The sequence below is a fragment of the Thermobia domestica genome, chromosome 18 (genome assembly GCF_964235325.1).
Source record: "Thermobia domestica chromosome 18, izTheDome1.hap1.1, whole genome shotgun sequence".
Taxonomy (NCBI): Eukaryota; Metazoa; Arthropoda; class Insecta; order Zygentoma; family Lepismatidae; genus Thermobia; species Thermobia domestica.
The window spans coordinates 108,373,994-108,401,627 of NC_137471.1; positions in this window are offsets into that span (position 1 = coordinate 108,373,994).

Here is a 27,634-nt window from a genome sequence, read left to right on the forward strand (position 1 = left end):
AACGTTTATATTTTCCTGAAAACGAAATATTATCTTGTCTTCTGCAACGGTAAATTTTGCTCCACCCTGTATATATATCTCGATGTCAGAACAAAATATGCTGTTTTCACGTTCTACACATCAGGATAGACACGAAATTCACAAATTAGCAGAAAAATTATAAAATGATCAAGGTAGTAAGATATATTCTACATGAACGACTTTAACCCTTACCTTTTCGATGAGATCACGTGACGCACACCTTCTGTCAAAAATTGATTCGAATTACCACTGAGTTATTCACTTTTCTTATAATTTTCTTATTTCACGTAAAACTGTTGGTTGGCAACCTTCTGACAATATATCATATGTCGATACTTCCATATTGAATTGTTACGAATTGTTGTGTACTACAATCTTTTTTGATCTTTATCTTCCGAACTGTTTAACATATTTTCACGAAATAAAGATCAAACTGCAGTGCAGGCACATCTTTCATAGAGATCCCAAACCGGTATCCCTATGGTTGATATCAAGTACCTTATTCTCTACCATTTTTGGTACTACTTTTGTGTTTTTTTCAAAATAACGCATATTTCACTGCACACCCCTTCCCTGACACACCACTATGTTGCTTGCATATGACACCCGAAGTTCAAATATGTGTATTTTTAAGTAACACAAAGAGAAAATACGCTAATTATACAAAACGTTTATATTTTCCTGAAAACGAAATATTATCTTGTCTTCTGCAACGGTTAATTTTGCTGCACCCTGTATATATATTTCAATGTCAGAACAAAATATGCTGTTTTCACATTCTACAAATCAGGATAGATACGAAAGGCACAAATTAGCAGAAAAATTATAAAATGATGAAGGAGGTAAGATATATCCCACATGAACGACTTTAACCCTTACGTTTTCGATGAGAACACGTGACGCACACCTTCTGTCAAAAATTGATTCCAATTATCACTCAGTTTTTCACTTTTCTTATAATTTTCTTATTTCACGTAAAACTGTTGGTTGGCAACCTTCTGAAAATATATCATATGTCAATACTTACATATTGAATTGTTACGAATTGTTGTGTATTATAATCTGTTTTGGTCTATATCTTCCGAACTATTTAACATATTTTCACGAAATAAAGCTCAAACTACAGTGCAGGCACATCTTTCATAGAGATCTCAAACCGGGATCCCTATGGTTGATATCAAGTACCTTATTCTTTACCATTTTTGGTACTAATTTTGTGTTTTTTTCAAAATAAAACTTCAAATCCCTTTCCTGACACACCACTATGTTGCTTGCGTATGACACCCGAAGTTCAAATATGTGTACTTTTACGTAACGCAAAGAGAAAATACCCTAATTATAGAAGACGTTTATATTTTCCTGAAAACGAAATATTATCTTGTCTTCTGCAGCGGTTAATTTTGCTGCACCCTGTATATATATTTCGATGTCAGAACAAAATATGCTGTTTTCATATTCAACACATCAGGATAGATACGAAAGGCACACATTAGCAGAGAAATTATAAAATGATGAAGTAAGCAAGATATATAATACATGAACGACTTTAAACCTTACCTTTTCAATGAGATCACATCACGCGCACCTTCGGTCAAAAATTGATTCCAATTACCACTGAGTTATTTACTTTTCTTATATTTTTTTATTTTACGTAAAACTGTCGGTTTGCAACCTTCTGACAATATATCATATGTTAATATGTACATATTGAATTGTTACTAATTGTTGCGTATTATAATCTGTTTTGGTCTATATCTTCCGAACTATTTAACATATTTTCACGAAATAAGAATCAAATTGCAGTGCAGGCACATCTTTCATAGACACCGCAAGCCGGAGTCCCTATGGTTGATATCAAGTACCTTATTCTTTACCATTTTTGGTACTACTTTTGTGTTTTTTTTTTTCAAAATAAAGCATATTTCACTGCACACCCCTTCCCTGACACACCACTATGTTGCTTGCATATGACACCCGAAGTTAAAATATGTGTATTTTTACGTAACACAAAGAGAAAATACCCTAATTATAGAAAACGTTTATATTTTCCTGAAAACGAAATATTATCTTGTCTTCTGCAACGGTTAATTTTGCTGCACCCTGTATATATATTTCGATGTCAGAACAAAATATGCTGTTTTCATATTCAACACATCAGGATAGATACGAAAGGCACAAATTAGCAGAAAAATTATAAAATGATGAAGTAAGCAAGATATATAATACATGAAGGACTTTAACCCTTACCTTTTCAATGAGATCACATGACGCGCACCTTCTTTCAAAAATTGATTCGAATTACCACTGAGTTATTCACTTTTCTTATATATTTTTTTTATATCACGTAAAACTGTGGGTTAGCAACCTTCTGACAATATATCATATGTCAATATGTACATATTGAATTGTTACGAATTGTTGTGTATTATAATCTGTTTTGATCTTTATCTTCCGAACTGTTTAACATATTTTCACGAAATAAAGCTCAAACTGCAGTGCAGGCACATCTTTCATAGTGATCCCAAACCGGGATCCCTATGGTTGATATCAAGTACCTTATTCTTTACCATTTTTGGTACTACTTTTGTGTTTTTTTCAAAATAAAACTGCAAATTCCTTTCCTTACACACCACTATGTTACTTGCATATGACAAACGAAGTTCAAATATGTGTATTTTTACGTAACACAAAGAGAAAATACCCTAATTATAGAAAAAGTTTATATTTTCCTGAAAACGAAATATTATCTTGTCTTCTGCAACGGTTAATTTTGCTGCACCCTGTATATATATTTCGATGTCAGAACAAAATATGCTGTTTTCATATTCAACACATCAGGATAGATACGAAAGGCACAAATTAGCAGAAAAATTATAAAATGATGAAGTAAGCAAGATATATAATACATGAAGGACTTTAACCCTTACCTTTTCAATGAGATCACATGACGCACACCTTCTTTCAAAAATTGATTCCAATTACCGCTGAGTTATTCACTTTTCTTATATATTTTTTTATTTCACGTAAAACTGTCGGTTAGCAACCTTCTGACAATATATCATATGCCAATATGTACATATTGAATTGTTACGAATTGTTGTGTATTATAATCTGTTTTGATCTATATCTTCCGAACTATTTAACATATTTTCACGAAATAAAGCTCAAACTGCAGTGCAGGCACATCTTTCATAGAGATCCCAAACCGGGATCCCTATGGTTGATATCAAGTACCTTATTCTTTACCATTTTTGGTACTACTTTTGTGTTTTTATCAAAATAACGCATATTTCACTGCACACCCCTTCCCTGAAACACCACTATGTTGCTTGCATATGACACCCGAAGTTCAAATATGTGTATTTTTACGTAACACAAAGAGAAAATACCCTAATTATAGAAAACGTTTATATTTTCCTGAAAACGAAATATTATCTTGTCTTCTGCAACGGTTAATTTTGCTGCACCCTGTATATATATTTCGATGTCAGAACGAAATATGCTGTTTTCACATTCTACACATCAGGATAGATACGAAAGGCACAAATTAGCAGAAAAATTATAAAATGATGAAGGTAGTAAGATATATCCTACATGGCCGACTTTAATCTTTACCTTTTCGATGAGATCACGTGAAGCACACCTTCTGTCAAAAATTGATTCCAATTACCACTGAGTTATTCACTTTTCTTATAATTTTCTTATTTCACGTAAAACTATTGGTTGGCAACCTTCTGACAATATATCATATGTCAATAGTTCCATATTGAATTGTTACGAATTGTTGTGTATTATAATCTGTTTTGGTATCTATCTTCATAACTATTTAACATATTTTCACGAAATAAAGCTCAAACTGCAGAGCAGGCACATCTTTCATAGAGATCCCAAATCGGCATCCCTAAGGTTGATATCAAGTACCTTATTTTTTACAATTTTTGGTACTACTTTTGTGTTTTTTTCAAAATAACGCATATTTCACTGCAAACCCCTTCCCTGACACACCACTATGTTGCTTGCATATGACACCCGAAGTTCAAATATGTGTATTTTTACGTAACACAAAGAGAAAATACCCTAATTATAGAAAACGTTTATATTTTCCTGAAAACGAAATATTATCTTGTCTTCTGCAACGGTAAATTTTGCTGCACCCTGTATATATATTTCGATGTCAGAGCAAAATATGCTGTTTTCATATTCAACACATCAGGATAGATACGAAAGGCACAAATTAGCAGAAAAATTATAAAATGATGAAGTAAGCAAGATATATAATACATGAAGGACTTTAACCCTTACCTTTTCAATGAGATCACATGACGCGCACCTTCTTTCAAAAATTGATTCGAATTACCACTGAGTTATTCACTTTTCTTATATATTTTTTTTATTTCACGTAAAACTGTGGGTTAGCAACCTTCTGACAATATATCATATGTCAATATGTACATATTGAATTGTTACGAATTGTTGTGTATTATAATCTGTTTTGATCTATATCTTTCGAACTATTTAACATATTTTCACGAAATAAAGCTCAAACTGCAGTGCAGGCATATCTTTCATAGACACCCCAAACCGGAATCCCTATGATTGATATCAAGTACCTTATTCTTTACCATTTTTGGTACTACTTTTGTGTTTTTTTTCAAAATAACGCATATTTCAAGGCACACCCCTTCCCTGACACACCACTATGTTGCTTGCATATGACACCCGAAGTTCAAATATGTGCATTTTTACGTAACACAAAGAGAAAATACCCTAATTATAGAAAACGTTTATATTTTCCTGAAAACGAAATATTATCTTGTCTTCTGCAACGGTTAATTTTGCTGCACCCTGTATATATATTTCGATGTCAGAACAAAATATGCTGTTTTCACATTCTACACATCAGGATAGACACGAAAGGCACAAATTAGCAGAAAAATTAAAAAAATGATGAAGATAGTAAGATATATTCTACATGAACGACTTTAACCCTTACGTTTTCGATGAGATCACGTGACGCACACCTTCTGTCAAAAATTGATTCGAATTACCACTGAGTTATTCACTTTTCTTATAATTTTCTTATTTCACGTAAAACTATTGGTTGGCAACCTTCTGACAATATATCGTATGTCAATATGTACATATTGAATTGTTACTAATTGTTGCGTATTATAATCTGTTTTGGTCTATATCTTCCGAACTATTTAACATATTTTCACGAAATAAAGCTCAAATTGCAGTGCAGGCACATCTTTCATAGAGATCCCAAACTGGGATCCCTATGGTTGATATCAAGTACCTTATTCTCTACCATTTTTGGTACTACTTTTGTGTTTTTTTTCAAAATAACGCATATTTCACTGCACACCCCTTCCCTGACACACCACTATGTTGCTTGCATATGACACCCGAAGTTCAAATATGTGTATTTTTACGTAACACAAAGAGAAAATACCCTAATTATAGAAAACGTTTATATTTTCCTGAAAACGAAATATTATCTTGTCTTCTGCAACGGTTAATTTTGCTCCACCCTGTATATATATCTCGATGTCAGAACAAAATATGCTGTTTTCACGTTCTACACATCAGGATAGACACGAAATTCACAAATTAGCAGAAAAATTATAAAATGATCAAGGTAGTAAGATATATTCTACATGAACGACTTTAACCATTACCTTTTCGATGAGATCACGTGACGCACACCTTCTGTCAAAAATTGATTCGAATTACCACTGAGTTATTCACTTTTCTTACAATTTTCTTATTTCACGTAAAACTGTTGGTTGGCAACCTTCTGACAATATATCATATGTCAATATGTACATATTGAATTGTTACTAATTGTTGCGTATTATAATCTGTTTTGGTCTATATCTTCCGAACTATTTAACATATTTTTACGAAATAAAGCTCAAACTGCAGTGCAGGCACATCTTTCATAGAGATCCCAAACCGGGATCCATATGGTTGATATCAAACACATTATTCTTTACCATTTTTGGTACTACTTTTGTGTTTTTATCAAAATAACGCATATTTCACTGCACACCCCTTCCCTGAAACACCACTATGTTGCTTGCATATGACACCCGAAGTTCAAATATGTGTATTTTTACGTAACACAAAGAGAAAATACGCTAATTATAGAAAACGTTTATATTTTCCTGAAAACGAAATATTATCTTGTCTTCTGCAACGGTTAATTTTGCTGCACCCTGTATATATATTTCAATGTCAGAACAAAATATGCTGTTTTCACATTCTACACATCAGGATAGATACGAAAGGCACAAATTAGCAGAAAAATTATAAAATGATGAAGGAGGTAAGATATATCCCACATGAACGACTTTAACCCTTACGTTTTCGATGAGAACACGTGACGCACACCTTCTGTCAAAAATTAATTCCAATTACCACTGAGTTATTCACTTTTCTTACAATTTTCTTATTTCACGTAAAACTGTTGGTTGGCAACCTTCTGACAATATATCATATGTCAATATGTACATATTGAATTGTTACTAATTGTTGCGTATTATAATCTGTTTTGGTCTATATCTTCCGAACTATTTAACATATTTTTACGAAATAAAGCTCAAACTGCAGTGCAGGCACATCTTTCATAGAGATCCCAAACCGGGATCCATATGGTTGATATCAAACACCTTATTCTTTACCATTTTTGGTACTACTTTTGTGTTTTTATCAAAATAACGCATATTTCACTGCACACCCCTTCCCTGAAACACCACTATGTTGCTTGCATATGACACCCGAAGTTCAAATATGTGTATTTTTACGTAACACAAAGAGAAAATACCCTAATTATAGAAAACGTTTATATTTTCCTGAAAACGAAATATTATCTTGTCTACTGCAACGGTAAATTTTGCTGCACCCTGTATATATATTTCGATGTCAGAACAAAATATGCTGTTTTCATATTCAACACATCAGGATAGATACGAAAGGCACAAATTAGCAGAAAAATTATAAAATGATGAAGTAAGCAAGATATATAATACATGAAGGACTTTAACCCTTACCTTTTCAATGAGATCACATGACGCACACCTTCTGTCAAAAATTGATTCGAATTACCACTGAGTTATTCACTTTTCTTATAATTTTCTTATTTCACGTAAAACTATTGGTTGGCAACCTTCTGACAATATATCGTATGTCAATATGTACATATTGCATTGTTACTAATTGTTGCGTATTATAATCTGTTTTGGTCTATATCTTCCGAACTATTTAACATATTTTCACGAAATAAAGCTCAAATTGCAGTGCAGGCACATCTTTCATAGAGATCCCAAACTGGGATCCCTATGGTTGATATCAAGTACCTTATTCTCTACCATTTTTGGTACTACTTTTCTGTTTTTTTCAAAATAACGCATATTTCACTGCACACCCCTTCCCTGACACACCACTATGTTGCTTGCATATGACACCCGAAGTTCAAATATGTGTATTTTTACGTAACACAAACAGAAAATACGCTAATTATAGAAAACGTTTATATTTTCCTGAAAACGAAATATTATCTTGTCTTCTGCAACGGTTAATTTTGCTGCACCCTGTATATATATTTCAATGTCAGAACAAAATATGCTGTTTTCACATTCTACACATCAGGATAGATACGAAAGGCACAAATTAGCAGAAAAATTATAAAATGATGAAGGAGGTAAGATATATCCCACATGAACGACTTTAACCCTTACGTTTTCGATGAGAACACGTGACGCACACCTTCTGTCAAAAATTAATTCCAATTACAACTCAGTTATTCACTTTTCTTATAATTTTCTTATTTCACGTAAAACTGTTGGTTGGCAACCTTCTGACAATATATCATATGTCAATATGTACATATTGAATTGTTACTAATTGTTGCGTATTATAATCTGTTTTGGTCTATATCTTCCGAACTATTTAACATATTTTCACGAAATAAAGCTCAAACTGCAGTGCAGGCACATCTTTCATAGAGATCACAAACCGGGATCCCTATGGTTGATATCAAGTACCTTATTCTTTACCATTTTTGGTACTACTTTTGTGTTTTTTTCAAAATAAAACTGCAAATCCCTTTCCTGACACACCACTATGTTGCTTGCATATGACACCCGAAGTTCAAATATGTGTATTTTTAGGTAACACAAAGAGAAAATACCCTAATTATAGAAAACGTTTATATTTTCCTGAAAACGAAATATTATCTTGTCTTCTGCAACGGTAAATTTTGCTCCACCCTGTATATATATCTCGATGTCAGAACAAAATATGCTGTTTTCACATTCTACACATCAGGATAGACACGAAAGGCACAAATTAACAGAAAAATTAAAAAAATGATGAAGATAGTAAGATATATTCTACATGAACGACTTCAACCCTTACGTTTTCGATGAGATCACGTGACGCACACCTTCTGTCAAAAATTGATTCGAATTACCACTGAGTTATTCACTTTTCTTATAATTTTCTTATTTCACGTAAAACTGTTGGTTGGCAACCTTCTGACAATATATCGTATGTCAATATGTACATATTGAATTGTTACTAATTGTTGCGTATTATAATCTGTTTTGGTCTATATCTTCCGAACTATTTACATATTTTCACGAAATAAAGCTCAAATTGCAGTGCAGGCACATCTTTCATAGAGATCCCAAACTGGGATCCCTATGGTTGATATCAAGTACCTTATTCTCTACCATTTTTGGTACTACTTTTGTGTTTTTTTCAAAATAACGCATATTTCACTGCACACCCCTTCCCTGACACACCACTATGTTGCTTGCATATGACACCCGAAGTTCAAATATGTGTATTTTTACGTAACACAAAGAGAAAATACGCTAATTATAGAAAACGTTTATATTTTCCTGAAAACGAAATATTATCTTGTCTTCTGCAACGGTTAATTTTGCTGCACCCTGTATATATATTTCGATGTCAGAACAAAATATGCTGTTTTCATATTCAACACATCAGGATAGATACGAAAGGCACAAATTAGCAGAAAAATTATAAAATGATGAAGTAAGCAAGATATATAATACATGAAGGACTTTAACCCTTACCTTTTCAATGAGATCACATGACGCGCACCTTCTTTCAAAAATTGATTCGAATTACCACTGAGTTATTCACTTTTCTTATATATTTTTTTTATTTCACGTAAAACTGTGGGTTAGCAACCTTCTGACAATATATCATATGTCAATATGTACATATTGAATTGTTACGAATTGTTGTGTATTATAATCTGTTTTGATCTTTATCTTCCGAACTGTTTAACATATTTTCACGAAATAAAGCTCAAACTGCAGTGCAGGCACATCTTTCATAGTGATCCCAAACCGGGATCCCTATGGTTGATATCAAGTACCTTATTCTTTACCATTTTTGGTACTACTTTTGTGTTTTTTTCAAAATAAAACTGCAAATTCCTTTCCTTACACACCACTATGTTACTTGCATATGACACCCGAAGTTCAAATATGTGTATTTTTACGTAACACAAAGAGAAAATACCCTAATTATAGAAAAAGTTTATATTTTCCTGAAAACGAAATATTATCTTGTCTTCTGCAACGGTTAATTTTGCTGCACCCTGTATATATATTTCGATGTCAGAACAAAATATGCTGTTTTCATATTCAACACATCAGGATAGATACGAAAGGCACAAATTAGCAGAAAAATTATAAAATGATGAAGTAAGCAAGATATATAATACATGAAGGACTTTAACCCTTACCTTTTCAATGAGATCACATGACGCACACCTTCTTTCAAAAATTGATTCCAATTACCGCTGAGTTATTCACTTTTCTTATATATTTTTTTATTTCACGTAAAACTGTCGGTTAGCAACCTTCTGACAATATATCATATGCCAATATGTACATATTGAATTGTTACGAATTGTTGTGTATTATAATCTGTTTTGATCTATATCTTCCGAACTATTTAACATATTTTCACGAAATAAAGCTCAAACTGCAGTGCAGGCACATCTTTCATAGAGATCCCAAACCGGGATCCCTATGGTTGATATCAAGTACCTTATTCTTTACCATTTTTGGTACTACTTTTGTGTTTTTATCAAAATAACGCATATTTCACTGCACACCCCTTCCCTGAAACACCACTATGTTGCTTGCATATGACATCCGAAGTTCAAATATGTGTATTTTTACGTAACACAAAGAGAAAATACCCTAATTATAGAAAACGTTTATATTTTCCTGAAAACGAAATATTATCTTGTCTTCTGCAACGGTTAATTTTGCTGCACCCTGTATATATATTTCGATGTCAGAACGAAATATGCTGTTTTCACATTCTACACATCAGGATAGATACGAAAGGCACAAATTAGCAGAAAAATTATAAAATGATGAAGGTAGTAAGATATATCCTACATGGCCGACTTTAATCTTTACCTTTTCGATGAGATCACGTGAAGCACACCTTCTGTCAAAAATTGATTCCAATTACCACTGAGTTATTCACTTTTCTTATAATTTTCTTATTTCACGTAAAACTATTGGTTGGCAACCTTCTGACAATATATCATATGTCAATAGTTCCATATTGAATTGTTACGAATTGTTGTGTATTATAATCTGTTTTGGTATCTATCTTCATAACTATTTAACATATTTTCACGAAATAAAGCTCAAACTGCAGAGCAGGCACATCTTTCATAGAGATCCCAAATCGGCATCCCTAAGGTTGATATCAAGTACCTTATTTTTTACAATTTTTGGTACTACTTTTGTGTTTTTTTCAAAATAACGCATATTTCACTGCAAACCCCTTCCCTGACACACCACTATGTTGCTTGCATATGACACCCGAAGTTCAAATATGTGTATTTTTACGTAACACAAAGAGAAAATACCCTAATTATAGAAAACGTTTATATTTTCCTGAAAACGAAATATTATCTTGTCTTCTGCAACGGTAAATTTTGCTGCACCCTGTATATATATTTCGATGTCAGAGCAAAATATGCTGTTTTCATATTCAACACATCAGGATAGATACGAAAGGCACAAATTAGCAGAAAAATTATAAAATGATGAAGTAAGCAAGATATATAATACATGAAGGACTTTAACCCTTACCTTTTCAATGAGATCACATGACGCGCACCTTCTTTCAAAAATTGATTCGAATTACCACTGAGTTATTCACTTTTCTTATATATTTTTTTTATTTCACGTAAAACTGTGGGTTAGCAACCTTCTGACAATATATCATATGTCAATATGTACATATTGAATTGTTACGAATTGTTGTGTATTATAATCTGTTTTGATCTATATCTTTCGAACTATTTAACATATTTTCACGAAATAAAGCTCAAACTGCAGTGCAGGCATATCTTTCATAGACACCCCAAACCGGAATCCCTATGATTGATATCAAGTACCTTATTCTTTACCATTTTTGGTACTACTTTTGTGTTTTTTTTTCAAAATAACGCATATTTCAAGGCACACCCCTTCCCTGACACACCACTATGTTGCTTGCATATGACACCCGAAGTTCAAATATGTGCATTTTTACGTAACACAAAGAGAAAATACCCTAATTATAGAAAACGTTTATATTTTCCTGAAAACGAAATATTATCTTGTCTTCTGCAACGGTTAATTTTGCTGCACCCTGTATATATATTTCGATGTCAGAACAAAATATGCTGTTTTCACATTCTACACATCAGGATAGACACGAAAGGCACAAATTAGCAGAAAAATTAAAAAAATGATGAAGATAGTAAGATATATTCTACATGAACGACTTTAACCCTTACGTTTTCGATGAGATCACGTGACGCACACCTTCTGTCAAAAATTGATTCGAATTACCACTGAGTTATTCACTTTTCTTATAATTTTCTTATTTCACGTAAAACTATTGGTTGGCAACCTTCTGACAATATATCGTATGTCAATATGTACATATTGAATTGTTACTAATTGTTGCGTATTATAATCTGTTTTGGTCTATATCTTCCGAACTATTTAACATATTTTCACGAAATAAAGCTCAAATTGCAGTGCAGGCACATCTTTCATAGAGATCCCAAACTGGGATCCCTATGGTTGATATCAAGTACCTTATTCTCTACCATTTTTGGTACTACTTTTGTGTTTTTTTTCAAAATAACGCATATTTCACTGCACACCCCTTCCCTGACACACCACTATGTTGCTTGCATATGACACCCGAAGTTCAAATATGTGTATTTTTACGTAACACAAAGAGAAAATACGCTAATTATAGAAAACGTTTATATTTTCCTGAAAACGAAATATTATCTTGTCTTCTGCAACGGTTAATTTTGCTGCACCCTGTATATATATTTCAATGTCAGAACAAAATATGCTGTTTTCACATTCTACACATCAGGATAGATACGAAAGGCACAAATTAGCAGAAAAATTATAAAATGATCAAGGTAGTAAGATATATTCTACATGAACGACTTTAACCATTACCTTTTCGATGAGATCACGTGACGCACACCTTCTGTCAAAAATTGATTCCAATTACCACTGAGTTATTCACTTTTCTTATAATTTTCTTATTTCACGTAAAACTATTGGTTGGCAACCTTCTGACAATATATCATATGTCAATAGTTCCATATTGAATTGTTACGAATTGTTGTGTATTATAATCTGTTTTGGTATCTATCTTCATAACTATTTAACATATTTTCACGAAATAAAGCTCAAACTGCAGAGCAGGCACATCTTTCATAGAGATCCCAAATCGGCATCCCTAAGGTTGATATCAAGTACCTTATTTTTTACAATTTTTGGTACTACTTTTGTGTTTTTTTCAAAATAACGCATATTTCACTGCAAACCCCTTCCCTGACACACCACTATGTTGCTTGCATATGACACCCGAAGTTCAAATATGTGTATTTTTACGTAACACAAAGAGAAAATACCCTAATTATAGAAAACGTTTATATTTTCCTGAAAACGAAATATTATCTTGTCTTCTGCAACGGTAAATTTTGCTGCACCCTGTATATATATTTCGATGTCAGAGCAAAATATGCTGTTTTCATATTCAACACATCAGGATAGATACGAAAGGCACAAATTAGCAGAAAAATTATAAAATGATGAAGTAAGCAAGATATATAATACATGAAGGACTTTAACCCTTACCTTTTCAATGAGATCACATGACGCGCACCTTCTTTCAAAAATTGATTCGAATTACCACTGAGTTATTCACTTTTCTTATATATTTTTTTTATTTCACGTAAAACTGTGGGTTAGCAACCTTCTGACAATATATCATATGTCAATATGTACATATTGAATTGTTACGAATTGTTGTGTATTATAATCTGTTTTGATCTATATCTTTCGAACTATTTAACATATTTTCACGAAATAAAGCTCAAACTGCAGTGCAGGCATATCTTTCATAGACACCCCAAACCGGAATCCCTATGATTGATATCAAGTACCTTATTCTTTACAATTTTTGGTACTACTTTTGTGTTTTTTTTCAAAATAACGCATATTTCAAGGCACACCCCTTCCCTGACACACCACTATGTTGCTTGCATATGACACCCGAAGTTCAAATATGTGCATTTTTACGTAACACAAAGAGAAAATACCCTAATTATAGAAAACGTTTATATTTTCCTGAAAACGAAATATTATCTTGTCTTCTGCAACGGTTAATTTTGCTGCACCCTGTATATATATTTCGATGTCAGAACAAAATATGCTGTTTTCACATTCTACACATCAGGATAGACACGAAAGGCACAAATTAGCAGAAAAATTAAAAAAATGATGAAGATAGTAAGATATATTCTACATGAACGACTTTAACCCTTACGTTTTCGATGAGATCACGTGACGCACACCTTCTGTCAAAAATTGATTCGAATTACCACTGAGTTATTCACTTTTCTTATAATTTTCTTATTTCACGTAAAACTATTGGTTGGCAACCTTCTGACAATATATCGTATGTCAATATGTACATATTGAATTGTTACTAATTGTTGCGTATTATAATCTGTTTTGGTCTATATCTTCCGAACTATTTACATATTTTCACGAAATAAAGCTCAAACTGCAGTGCAGGCACATCTTTCATAGAGATCCCAAACCGGGATCCCTATGGTTGATATCAAGTACCTTATTCTTTACCATTTTTGGTACTACTTTTGTGTTTTTTTTCAAAATAAAACTGCAAATCCCTTTCCTGACACACCACTATGTTGCTTGCATATGACACCCGAAGTTCAAATATGTGTATTTTTAGGTAACACAAAGAGAAAATACCCTAATTATAGAAAACGTTTATATTTTCCTGAAAACGAAATATTATCTTGTCTTCTGCAACGGTTAATTTTGCTCCACCCTGTATATATATCTCGATGTCAGAACAAAATATGCTGTTTTCACGTTCTACACATCAGGATAGACACGAAATTCACAAATTAGCAGAAAAATTATAAAATGATCAAGGTAGTAAGATATATTCTACATGAACGACTTTAACCATTACCTTTTCGATGAGATCACGTGACGCACACCTTCTGTCAAAAATTGATTCGAATTACCACTGAGTTATTCACTTTTCTTATAATTTTCTTATTTCACGTAAAACTGTTGGTTAGCAACCTTCTGACAATATATCATATGTCGATACTTACATATTGAATTGTTACGAATTGTTGTGTATTACAATCTGTTTTGATCTTTATCTTCCGAACTGTTTAACATATTTTCACGAAATAAAGCTCAAACTGCAGTGCAGGCACATCTTTCATAGTGATCCCAAACCGGGATCCCTATGGTTGATATCAAGTACCTTATTCTTTACCATTTTTGGTACTACTTTTGTGTTTTTTTTCAAAATAAAACTGCAAATCCCTTTCCTTACACACCACTATGTTACTTGCATATGACACCCGAAGTTCAAATATGTGTATTTTTACGTAACACAAAGAGAAAATACCCTAATTATAGAAAAAGTTTATATTTTCCTGAAAACGAAATATTATCTTGTCTTCTGCAACGGTTAATTTTGCTGCACCCTGTATATATATTTCGATGTCAGAACAAAATATGCTGTTTTCATATTCAACACATCAGGATAGATACGAAAGGCACAAATTAGCAGAAAAATTATAAAATGATGAAGTAAGCAAGATATATAATACATGAAGGACTTTAACCCTTACCTTTTCAATGAGATCACATGACGCACACCTTCTTTCAAAAATTAATTCCAATTACCGCTGAGTTATTCACTTTTCTTATATATTTTTTTATTTCACGTAAAACTGTCGGTTAGCAACCTTCTGACAATATATCATATGCCAATATGTACATATTGAATTGTTACGAATTGTTGTGTATTATAATCTTTTTTGATCTATATCTTCCGAACTATTTAACATATTTTCACGAAATAAAGCTCAAACTGCAGTGCAGGCACATCTTTCATAGAGATCCCAAACCGGGATCCCTATGGTTGATATCAAGTACCTTATTCTTTACCATTTTTGGTACTACTTTTGTGTTTTTATCAAAATAACGCATATTTCACTGCACACCCCTTCCCTGAAACACCACTGTGTTGCTTGCATATGACATCCGAAGTTCAAATATGTGTATTTTTACGTAACACAAAGAGAAAATACCCTAATTATAGAAAACGTTTATATTTTCCTGAAAACGAAATATTATCTTGTCTTCTGCAACGGTTAATTTTGCTGCACCCTGTATATATATTTCGATGTCAGAACGAAATATGCTGTTTTCACATTCTACACATCAGGATAGATACGAAAGGCACAAATTAGCAGAAAAATTATAAAATGATGAAGGTAGTAAGATATATCCTACATGACCGACTTTAATCTTTACCTTTTCGATGAGATCACGTGACGCACACCTTCTGTCAAAAATTGATTCCAATTACCACTGAGTTATTCACTTTTCTTATAATTTTCTTATTTCACGTAAAACTATTGGTTGGCAACCTTCTGACAATATATCATATGTCAATAGTTCCATATTGAATTGTTACGAATTGTTGTGTATTATAATCTGTTTTGGTATCTATCTTCATAACTATTTAACATATTTTCACGAAATAAAGCTCAAACTGCAGAGCAGGCACATCTTTCATAGAGATCCCAAATCGGCATCCCTAAGGTTGATATCAAGTACCTTATTTTTTACAATTTTTGGTACTACTTTTGTGTTTTTTTTCAAAATAACGCATATTTCAAGGCACACCCCTTCCCTGACACACCACTATGTTGCTTGCATATGACACCCGAAGTTCAAATATGTGCATTTTTACGTAACACAAAGAGAAAATACCCTAATTATAGAAAACGTTTATATTTTCCTGAAAACGAAATATTATCTTGTCTTCTGCAACGGTTAATTTTGCTGCACCCTGTATATATATTTCGATGTCAGAACAAAATATGCTGTTTTCACATTCTACACATCAGGATAGACACGAAAGGCACAAATTAGCAGAAAAATTAAAAAAATGATGAAGATAGTAAGATATATTCTACATGAACGACTTTAACCCTTACGTTTTCGATGAGATCACGTGACGCACACCTTCTGTCAAAAATTGATTCGAATTACCACTGAGTTATTCACTTTTCTTATAATTTTCTTATTTCACGTAAAACTATTGGTTGGCAACCTTCTGACAATATATCGTATGTCAATATGTACATATTGAATTGTTACTAATTGTTGCGTATTATAATCTGTTTTGGTCTATATCTTCCGAACTATTTACATATTTTCACGAAATAAAGCTCAAACTGCAGTGCAGGCACATCTTTCATAGAGATCCCAAACCGGGATCCCTATGGTTGATATCAAGTACCTTATTCTTTACCATTTTTGGTACTACTTTTGTGTTTTTTTTTCAAAATAAAACTGCAAATCCCTTTCCTGACACACCACTATGTTGCTTGCATATGACACCCGAAGTTCAAATATGTGTATTTTTAGGTAACACAAAGAGAAAATACCCTAATTATAGAAAACGTTTATATTTTCCTGAAAACGAAATATTATCTTGTCTTCTGCAACGGTTAATTTTGCTCCACCCTGTATATATATCTCGATGTCAGAACAAAATATGCTGTTTTCACGTTCTACACATCAGGATAGACACGAAATTCACAAATTAGCAGAAAAATTATAAAATGATCAAGGTAGTAAGATATATTCTACATGAACGACTTTAACCATTACCTTTTCGATGAGATCACGTGACGCACACCTTCTGTCAAAAATTGATTCGAATTACCACTGAGTTATTCACTTTTCTTATAATTTTCTTATTTCACGTAAAACTGTTGGTTAGCAACCTTCTGACAATATATCATATGTCGATACTTACATATTGAATTGTTACGAATTGTTGTGTATTACAATCTGTTTTGATCTTTATCTTCCGAACTGTTTAACATATTTTCACGAAATAAAGCTCAAACTGCAGTGCAGGCACATCTTTCATAGTGATCCCAAACCGGGATCCCTATGGTTGATATCAAGTACCTTATTCTTTACCATTTTTGGTACTACTTTTGTGTTTTTTTTCAAAATAAAACTGCAAATCCCTTTCCTTACACACCACTATGTTACTTGCATATGACACCCGAAGTTCAAATATGTGTATTTTTACGTAACACAAAGAGAAAATACCCTAATTATAGAAAAAGTTTATATTTTCCTGAAAACGAAATATTATCTTGTCTTCTGCAACGGTTAATTTTGCTGCACCCTGTATATATATTTCGATGTCAGAACAAAATATGCTGTTTTCATATTCAACACATCAGGATAGATACGAAAGGCACAAATTAGCAGAAAAATTATAAAATGATGAAGTAAGCAAGATATATAATACATGAAGGACTTTAACCCTTACCTTTTCAATGAGATCACATGACGCACACCTTCTTTCAAAAATTAATTCCAATTACCGCTGAGTTATTCACTTTTCTTATATATTTTTTTATTTCACGTAAAACTGTCGGTTAGCAACCTTCTGACAATATATCATATGCCAATATGTACATATTGAATTGTTACGAATTGTTGTGTATTATAATCTTTTTTGATCTATATCTTCCGAACTATTTAACATATTTTCACGAAATAAAGCTCAAACTGCAGTGCAGGCACATCTTTCATAGAGATCCCAAACCGGGATCCCTATGGTTGATATCAAGTACCTTATTCTTTACCATTTTTGGTACTACTTTTGTGTTTTTATCAAAATAACGCATATTTCACTGCACACCCCTTCCCTGAAACACCACTATGTTGCTTGCATATGACATCCGAAGTTCAAATATGTGTATTTTTACGTAACACAAAGAGAAAATACCCTAATTATAGAAAACGTTTATATTTTCCTGAAAACGAAATATTATCTTGTCTTCTGCAACGGTTAATTTTGCTGCACCCTGTATATATATTTCGATGTCAGAACGAAATATGCTGTTTTCACATTCTACACATCAGGATAGATACGAAAGGCACAAATTAGCAGAAAAATTATAAAATGATGAAGGTAGTAAGATATATCCTACATGACCGACTTTAATCTTTACCTTTTCGATGAGATCACGTGACGCACACCTTCTGTCAAAAATTGATTCCAATTACCACTGAGTTATTCACTTTTCTTATAATTTTCTTATTTCACGTAAAACTATTGGTTGGCAACCTTCTGACAATATATCATATGTCAATAGTTCCATATTGAATTGTTACGAATTGTTGTGTATTATAATCTGTTTTGGTATCTATCTTCATAACTATTTAACATATTTTCACGAAATAAAGCTCAAACTGCAGAGCAGGCACATCTTTCATAGAGATCCCAAATCGGCATCCCTAAGGTTGATATCAAGTACCTTATTTTTTACAATTTTTGGTACTACTTTTGTGTTTTTTTCAAAATAACGCATATTTCACTGCAAACCCCTTCCCTGACACACCACTATGTTGCTTGCATATGACACCCGAAGTTCAAATATGTGTATTTTTACGTAACACAAAGAGAAAATACCCTAATTATAGAAAACGTTTATATTTTCCTGAAAACGAAATATTATCTTGTCTTCTGCAACGGTAAATTTTGCTGCACCCTGTATATATATTTCGATGTCAGAACAAAATATGCTGTTTTCATATTCAACACATCAGGATAGATACGAAAGGCACAAATTAGCAGAAAAATTATAAAGTGATGAAGTAAGCAAGATATATAATACATGAAGGACTTTAACCCTTACCTTTTCAATGAGATCACATGACGCGCACCTTCTTTCAAAAATTGATTCGAATTACCACTGAGTTATTCACTTTTCTTATATATTTTTTTTATTTCACGTAAAACTGTGGGTTAGCAACCTTCTGACAATATATCATATGTCAATATGTACATATTGAATTGTTACGAATTGTTGTGTATTATAATCTGTTTTGATCTATATCTTTCGAACTATTTAACATATTTTCACGAAATGAAGCTCAAACTGCAGTGCAGGCATATCTTTCATAGACACCCCAAACCGGAATCCCTATGATTGATATCAAGTACCTTATTCTTTACCATTTTTGGTACTACTTTTGTGTTTTTTTTTTTCAAAATAACGCATATTTCACTGCACACCCCTTCCCTGACACACCACTATGTTGCTTGCATATGACACCCGAAGTTAAAATATGTGCATTTTTACGTAACACAAAGAGAAAATACCCTAATTATAGAAAACGTTTATATTTTCCTGAAAACGAAATATTATCTTGTCTTCTGCAACGGTTAATTTTGCTGCACCCTGTATATATATTTCGATGTCAGAACAAAATATGCTGTTTTCACATTCTACACATCAGGATAGACACGAAAGGCACAAATTAGCAGAAAAATTAAAAAAATGATGAAGATAGTAAGATATATTCTACATGAACGACTTTAACCCTTACGTTTTCGATGAGATCACGTGACGCACACCTTCTGTCAAAAATTGATTCGAATTACCACTGAGTTATTCACTTTTCTTATAATTTTCTTATTTCACGTAAAACTATTGGTTGGCAACCTTCTGACAATATATCGTATGTCAATATGTACATATTGAATTGTTACTAATTGTTGCGTATTATAATCTGTTTTGGTCTATATCTTCCGAACTATTTAACATATTTTCACGAAATAAAGCTCAAATTGCAGTGCAGGCACATCTTTCATAGAGATCCCAAACTGGGATCCCTATGGTTGATATCAAGTACCTTATTCTCTACCATTTTTGGTACTACTTTTGTGTTTTTTTCAAAATAACGCATATTTCACTGCACACCCCTTCCCTGACACACCACTATGTTGCTTGCATATGACACCCGAAGTTCAAATATGTGTATTTTTACGTAACACAAAGAGAAAATACGCTAATTATAGAAAACGTTTATATTTTCCTGAAAACGAAATATTATCTTGTCTTCTGCAACGGTTAATTTTGCTGCACCCTGTATATATATTTCAATGTCAGAACAAAATATGCTGTTTTCACATTCTACACATCAGGATAGATACGAAAGGCACAAATTAGCAGAAAAAATATAAAATGATGAAGGAGGTAAGATATATCCCACATGAACGACTTTAACCCTTACGTTTTCGATGAGAACACGTGACGCACACCTTCTGTCAAAAATTAATTCCAATTACCACTCAGTTATTCACTTTTCTTATAATTTTCTTATTTCACGTAAAACTGTTGGTTGGCAACCTTCTGACAATATATCATATGTCAATATGTACATATTGAATTGTTACAAATTGTTGCGTATTATAATCTGTTTTGGTCTATATCTTCCGAACTATTTAACATATTTTCACGAAATAAAGCTCAAACTGCAGTGCAGGCACATCTTTCATAGAGATCCCAAACCGGGATCCCTATGGTTGATATCAAGTACCTTATTCTTTACCATTTTTGGTACTAATTTTGTGTTTTTTTCAAAATAAAACTGCAAATCCCTTTCCTGACACACCACTATGTTGCTTGCATATGACACCCGAAGTTCAAATATGTGTATTTTTAGGTAACACAAAGAGAAAATACCCTAATTATAGAAAACGTTTATATTTTCCTGAAAACGAAATATTATCTTGTCTTCTGCAACGGTTAATTTTGCTCCACCCTGTATATATATCTCGATGTCAGAACAAAATATGCTGTTTTCACGTTCTACACATCAGCATAGACACGAAATTCACAAATTAGCAGAAAAATTATAAAATGATCAAGGTAGTAAGATATATTCTACATGAACGACTTTAACCCTTACCTTTTCGATGAGATCACGTGACGCACACCTTCTGACAAAAATTGATTCGAATTACCACTGAGTTATTCACTTTTCTTATAATTTTCTTATTTCACGTAAAACTGTTGGTTAGCAACCTTCTGACAATATATCATATGTCGATACTTACATATTGAATTGTTACGAATTGTTGTGTATTACAATCTGTTTTGATCTTTATCTTCCGAACTGTTTAACATATTTTCACGAAATAAAGCTCAAACTGCAGTGCAGGCACATCTTTCATAGTGATCCCAAACCGGGATCCCTATGGTTGATATCAAGTACCTTATTCTTTACCATTTTTGGTACTACTTTTGTTTTTTTTCAAAATAAAACTGCAAATCCCTTTCCTTACACACCACTATGTTACTTGCATATGACACCCGAAGTTCAAATATGTGTATTTTTACGTAACACAAAGAGAAAATACCCTAATTATAGAAAAAGTTTATATTTTCCTGAAAACGAAATATTATCTTGTCTTCTGCAACGGTTAATTTTGCTGCACCCTGTATATATATTTCGATGTCAGAACAAAATATGCTGTTTTCATATTCAACACATCAGGATAGATACGAAAGGCACAAATTAGCAGAAAAATTATAAAATGATGAAGTAAGCAAGATATATAATACATGAAGGACTTTAACCCTTACCTTTTCAATGAGATCACATGACGCACACCTTCTTTCAAAAATTGATTCCAATTACCGCTGAGTTATTCACTTTTCTTATATATTTTTTTATTTCACGTAAAACTGTCGGTTAGCAACCTTCTGACAATATATCATATGCCAATATGTACATATTGAATTGTTACGAATTGTTGTGTATTATAATCTGTTTTGATCTATATCTTCCGAACTATTTAACATATTTTCACGAAATAAAGCTCAAACTGCAGTGCAGGCACATCTTTCATAGAGATCCCAAACCGGGATCCCTATGGTTGATATCAAGTACCTTATTCTTTACCATTTTTGGTACAACTTTTGTGTTTTTATCAAAATAACGCATATTTCACTGCACACCCCTTCCCTGAAACACCACTATGTTGCTTGCATATGACATCCGAAGTTCAAATATGTGTATTTTTACGTAACACAAAGAGAAAATACCCTAATTATAGAAAACGTTTATATTTTCCTGAAAACGAAATGTTATCTTGTCTTCTGCAACGGCTAATTTTGCTGCACCCTGTATATATATTTCGATGTCAGAACGAAATATGCTGTTTTCACATTCTACACATCAGGATAGATACGAAAGGCACAAATTAGCAGAAAAATTATAAAATGATGAAGGTAGTAAGATATATCCTACATGACCGACTTTAATCTTTACCTTTTCGATGAGATCACGTGACGCACACTTTCTGTCAAAAATTGATTCCAATTACCACTGAGTTATTCACTTTTCTTATAATTTTCTTATTTCACGTAAAACTATTGGTTGGCAACCTTCTGACAATATATCATATGTCAATAGTTACATATTGAATTGTTACGAATTGTTGTGTATTATAATCTGTTTTGGTATCTATCTTCATAACTATTTAACATATTTTCACGAAATAAAGCTCAAACTGCAGAGCAGGCACATCTTTCATAGAGATCCCAAACCGGCATCCCTAAGGTTGATATCAAGTACCTTATTTTTTACAATTTTTGGTACTACTTTTGTGTTTTTTTCAAAATAACGCATATTTCACAGCAAACCCCTTCCCTGACACACCACTATGTTGCTTGCATATGACACCCGAAGTTCAAATATGTGTATTTTTACGTAACACAAAGAGAAAATACCCTAATTATAGAAAACGTTTATATTTTCCTGAAAACGAAATATTATCTTGTCTTCTGCAACGGTAAATTTTGCTGCACCCTGTATATATATTTCGATGTCAGAACAAAATATGCTGTTTTCATATTCAACACATCAGGATAGATACGAAAGGCACAAATTAGCAGAAAAATTATAAAATGATGAAGTAAGCAAGATATATAATACATGAAGGACTTTAACTCTTACCTTTTCAATGAGATCACATGACGCGCACCTTCTTTCAAAAATTGATTCGAATTACCACTGAGTTATTCACTTTTCTTATATATTTTTTTTATTTCACGTAAAACTGTGGGTTAGCAACCTTCTGACAATATATCATATGTCAATATGTACATATTGAATTGTTACGAATTGTTGTGTATTATAATCTGTTTTGATCTTTATCTTCCGAACTGTTTAACATATTTTCACGAAATAAAGCTCAAACTGCAGTGCAGGCACATCTTTCATAGTGATCCCAAACCGGGATCCCTATGGTTGATATCAAGTACCTTATTCTTTACCATTTTTGGTACTACTTTTGTGTTTTTTTCAAAATAAAACTGCAAATCCCTTTCCTTACACACCACTATGTTACTTGCATATGACACCCGAAGTTCAAATATGTGTATTTTTACGTAACACAAAGAGAAAATACCCTAATTATAGAAAAAGTTTATATTTTCCTGAAAACGAAATATTATCTTGTCTTCTGCAACGGTTAATTTTGCTGCACCCTGTATATATATTTCGATGTCAGAACAAAATATGCTGTTTTCATATTCAACACATCAGGATAGATACGAAAGGCACAAATTAGCAGAAAAATTATAAAATGATGAAGTAAGCAAGATATATAATACATGAAGGACTTTAACCCTTACCTTTTCAATGAGATCACATGACGCACACCTTCTTTCAAAAATTGATTCCAATTACCGCTGAGTTATTCACTTTTCTTATATATTTTTTTATTTCACGTAAAACTGTCGGTTAGCAACCTTCTGACAATATATCATATGCCAATATGTACATATTGAATTGTTACGAATTGTTGTGTATTCTAATCTGTTTTGATCTATATCTTCCGAACTATTTAACATATTTTCACGAAATAAAGCTCAAACTGCAGTGCAGGCACATCTTTCATAGAGATCCCAAACCGGGATCCCTATGGTTGATATCAAGTACCTTATTCTTTACCATTTTTGGTACTACTTTTGTGTTTTTATCAAAATAACGCATATTTCACTGCACACCCCTTCCCTGAAACACCACTATGTTGCTTGCATATGACATCCGAAGTTCAAATATGTGTATTTTTACGTAACACAAAGAGAAAATACCCTAATTATAGAAAACGTTTATATTTTCCTGAAAACGAAATATTATCTTGTCTTCTGGAACGGTTAATTTTGCTGCACCCTGTATATATATTTCGATGTCAGAACGAAATATGCTGTTTTCACATTCTACACATCAGGATAGATACGAAAGGCACAAATTAGCAGAAAAATTATAAAATGATGAAGGTAGTAAGATATATCCTACATGACCGACTTTAATCTTTACCTTTTCGATGAGATCACGTGACGCACACCTTCTGTCAAAAATTGATTCCAATTACCACTGAGTTATTCACTTTTCTTATAATTTTCTTATTTCACGTAAAACTATTGGTTGGCAACCTTCTGACAATATATCATATGTCAATAGTTACATATTGAATTGTTACGAATTGTTGTGTATTATAATCTGTTTTGGTATCTATCTTCATAACTATTTAACATATTTTCACGAAATAAAGCTCAAACTGCAGAGCAGGCACATCTTTCATAGAGATCCCAAACCGGCATCCCTAAGGTTGATATCAAGTACCTTATTTTTTACAATTTTTGGTACTACTTTTGTGTTTTTTTCAAAATAACGCATATTTCACTGCAAACCCCTTCCCTGACACACCACTATGTTGCTTGCATATGACACCCGAAGTTCAAATATGTGTATTTTTACGTAACACAAAGAGAAAATACCCTAATTATAGAAAACGTTTATATTTTCCTGAAAACGAAATATTATCTTGTCTTCTGCAACGGTAAATTTTGCTGCACCCTGTATATATATTTCGATGTCAGAACAAAATATGCTGTTTTCATATTCAACACATCAGGATAGATACGAAAGGCACAAATTAGCAGAAAAATTATAAAATGATGAAGTAAGCAAGATATATAATACATGAAGGACTTTAACCCTTACCTTTTCAATGAGATCACATGACTCGCACCTTCTTTCAAAAATTGATTCGAATTACCACTGAGTTATTTACTTTTCTTATATATTTTTTTTATTTCACGTAAAACTGTGGGTTAGCAACCTTCTGACAATATATCATATGTCAATATGTACATATTGAATTGTTACGAATTGTTGTGTATTATAATCTGTTTTGATCTATATCTTTCGAACTATTTAACATATTTTCACGAAATAAAGCTCAAACTGCAGAGCAGGCACATCTTTCATAGACACCCCAAACCGGAATCCCTATGATTGATATCAAGTACCTTATTCTTTACCATTTTTGGTACTACTTTTGTGTTTTTTTTTCAAAATAACGCATATTTCACTGCACACCCCTTCCCTGACACACCACTATGTTGCTTGCATATGACACCCGAAGTTAAAATATGTGCATTTTTACGTAACACAAAGAGAAAATACCCTAATTATAGAAAACGTTTATATTTTCCTGAAAACGAAATATTATCTTGTCTTCTGCAACGGTTAATTTTGCTGCACCCTGTATATATATTTCGATGTCAGAACAAAATATGCTGTTTTCACATTCTACACATCAGGATAGACACGAAAGGCACAAATTAGCAGAAAAATTAAAAAAATGATGAAGATAGTAAGATATATTCTACATGAACGACTTTAACCCTTACGTTTTCGATGAGATCACGTGACGCACACCTTCTGTCAAAAATTGATTCGAATTACCACTGAGTTATTCACTTTTCTTATAATTTTCTTATTTCACGTAAAACTATTGGTTGGCAATCTTCTGACAATATATCGTATGTCAATATGTACATATTGAATTGTTACTAATTGTTGCGTATTATAATCTGTTTTGGTCTATATCTTCCGAACTATTTAACATATTTTCACGAAATAAAGCTCAAATTGCAGTGCAGGCACATCTTTCATAGAGATCCCAAACTGGGATCCCTATGGTTGATATCAAGTACCTTATTCTCTACCATTTTTGGTACTACTTTTGTGTTTTTTTCAAAATAACGCATATTTCACTGCACACCCCTTCCCTGACACACCACTATGTTGCTTGCATATGACACCCGAAGTTCAAATATGTGTATTTTTACGTAACACAAAGAGAAAATACGCTAATTATAGAAAACGTTTATATTTTCCTGAAAACGAAATATTATCTTGTCTTCTGCAACGGTTAATTTTGCTGCACCCTGTATATATATTTCAATGTCAGAACAAAATATGCTGTTTTCACATTCTACACATCAGGATAGATACGAAAGGCACAAATTAGCAGAAAAATTATAAAATGATGAAGGAGGTAAGATATATCCCACATGAACGACTTTAACCCTTACGTTTTCGATGAGAACACGTGACGCACACCTTCTGTCAAAAATTAATTCCAATTACCACTCAGTTATTCACTTTTCTTATAATTTTCTTATTTCACGTAAAACTGTTGGTTGGCAACCTTCTGACAATATATCATATGTCAATATGTACATATTGAATTGTTACAAATTGTTGCGTATTATAATCTGTTTTGGTCTATATCTTCCGAACTACTTAACATATTTTCACGAAATAAAGCTCAAACTGCAGTGCAGGCACATCTTTCATAGAGATCCCAAACCGGGATCCCTATGGTTGATATCAAGTACCTTATTCTTTACCATTTTTGGTACTACTTTTGTGTTTTTTTCAAAATAAAACTGCAAATCCCTTTCCTGACACACCACTATGTTGCTTGCATATGACACCCGAAGTTCAAATATGTGTATTTTTAGGTAACACAAAGAGAAAATACCCTAATTACAGAAAACGTTTATATTTTCCTGAAAACGAAATATTATCTTGTCTTCTGCAACGGTTAATTTTGCTCCACCCTGTATATATATCTCGATGTCAGAACAAAATATGCTGTTTTCACGTTCTACACATCAGGATAGACACGAAATTCACAAATTAGCAGAAAAATTATAAAATGATCAAGGTAGTAAGATATATTCTACATGAACGACTTTAACCCTTACCTT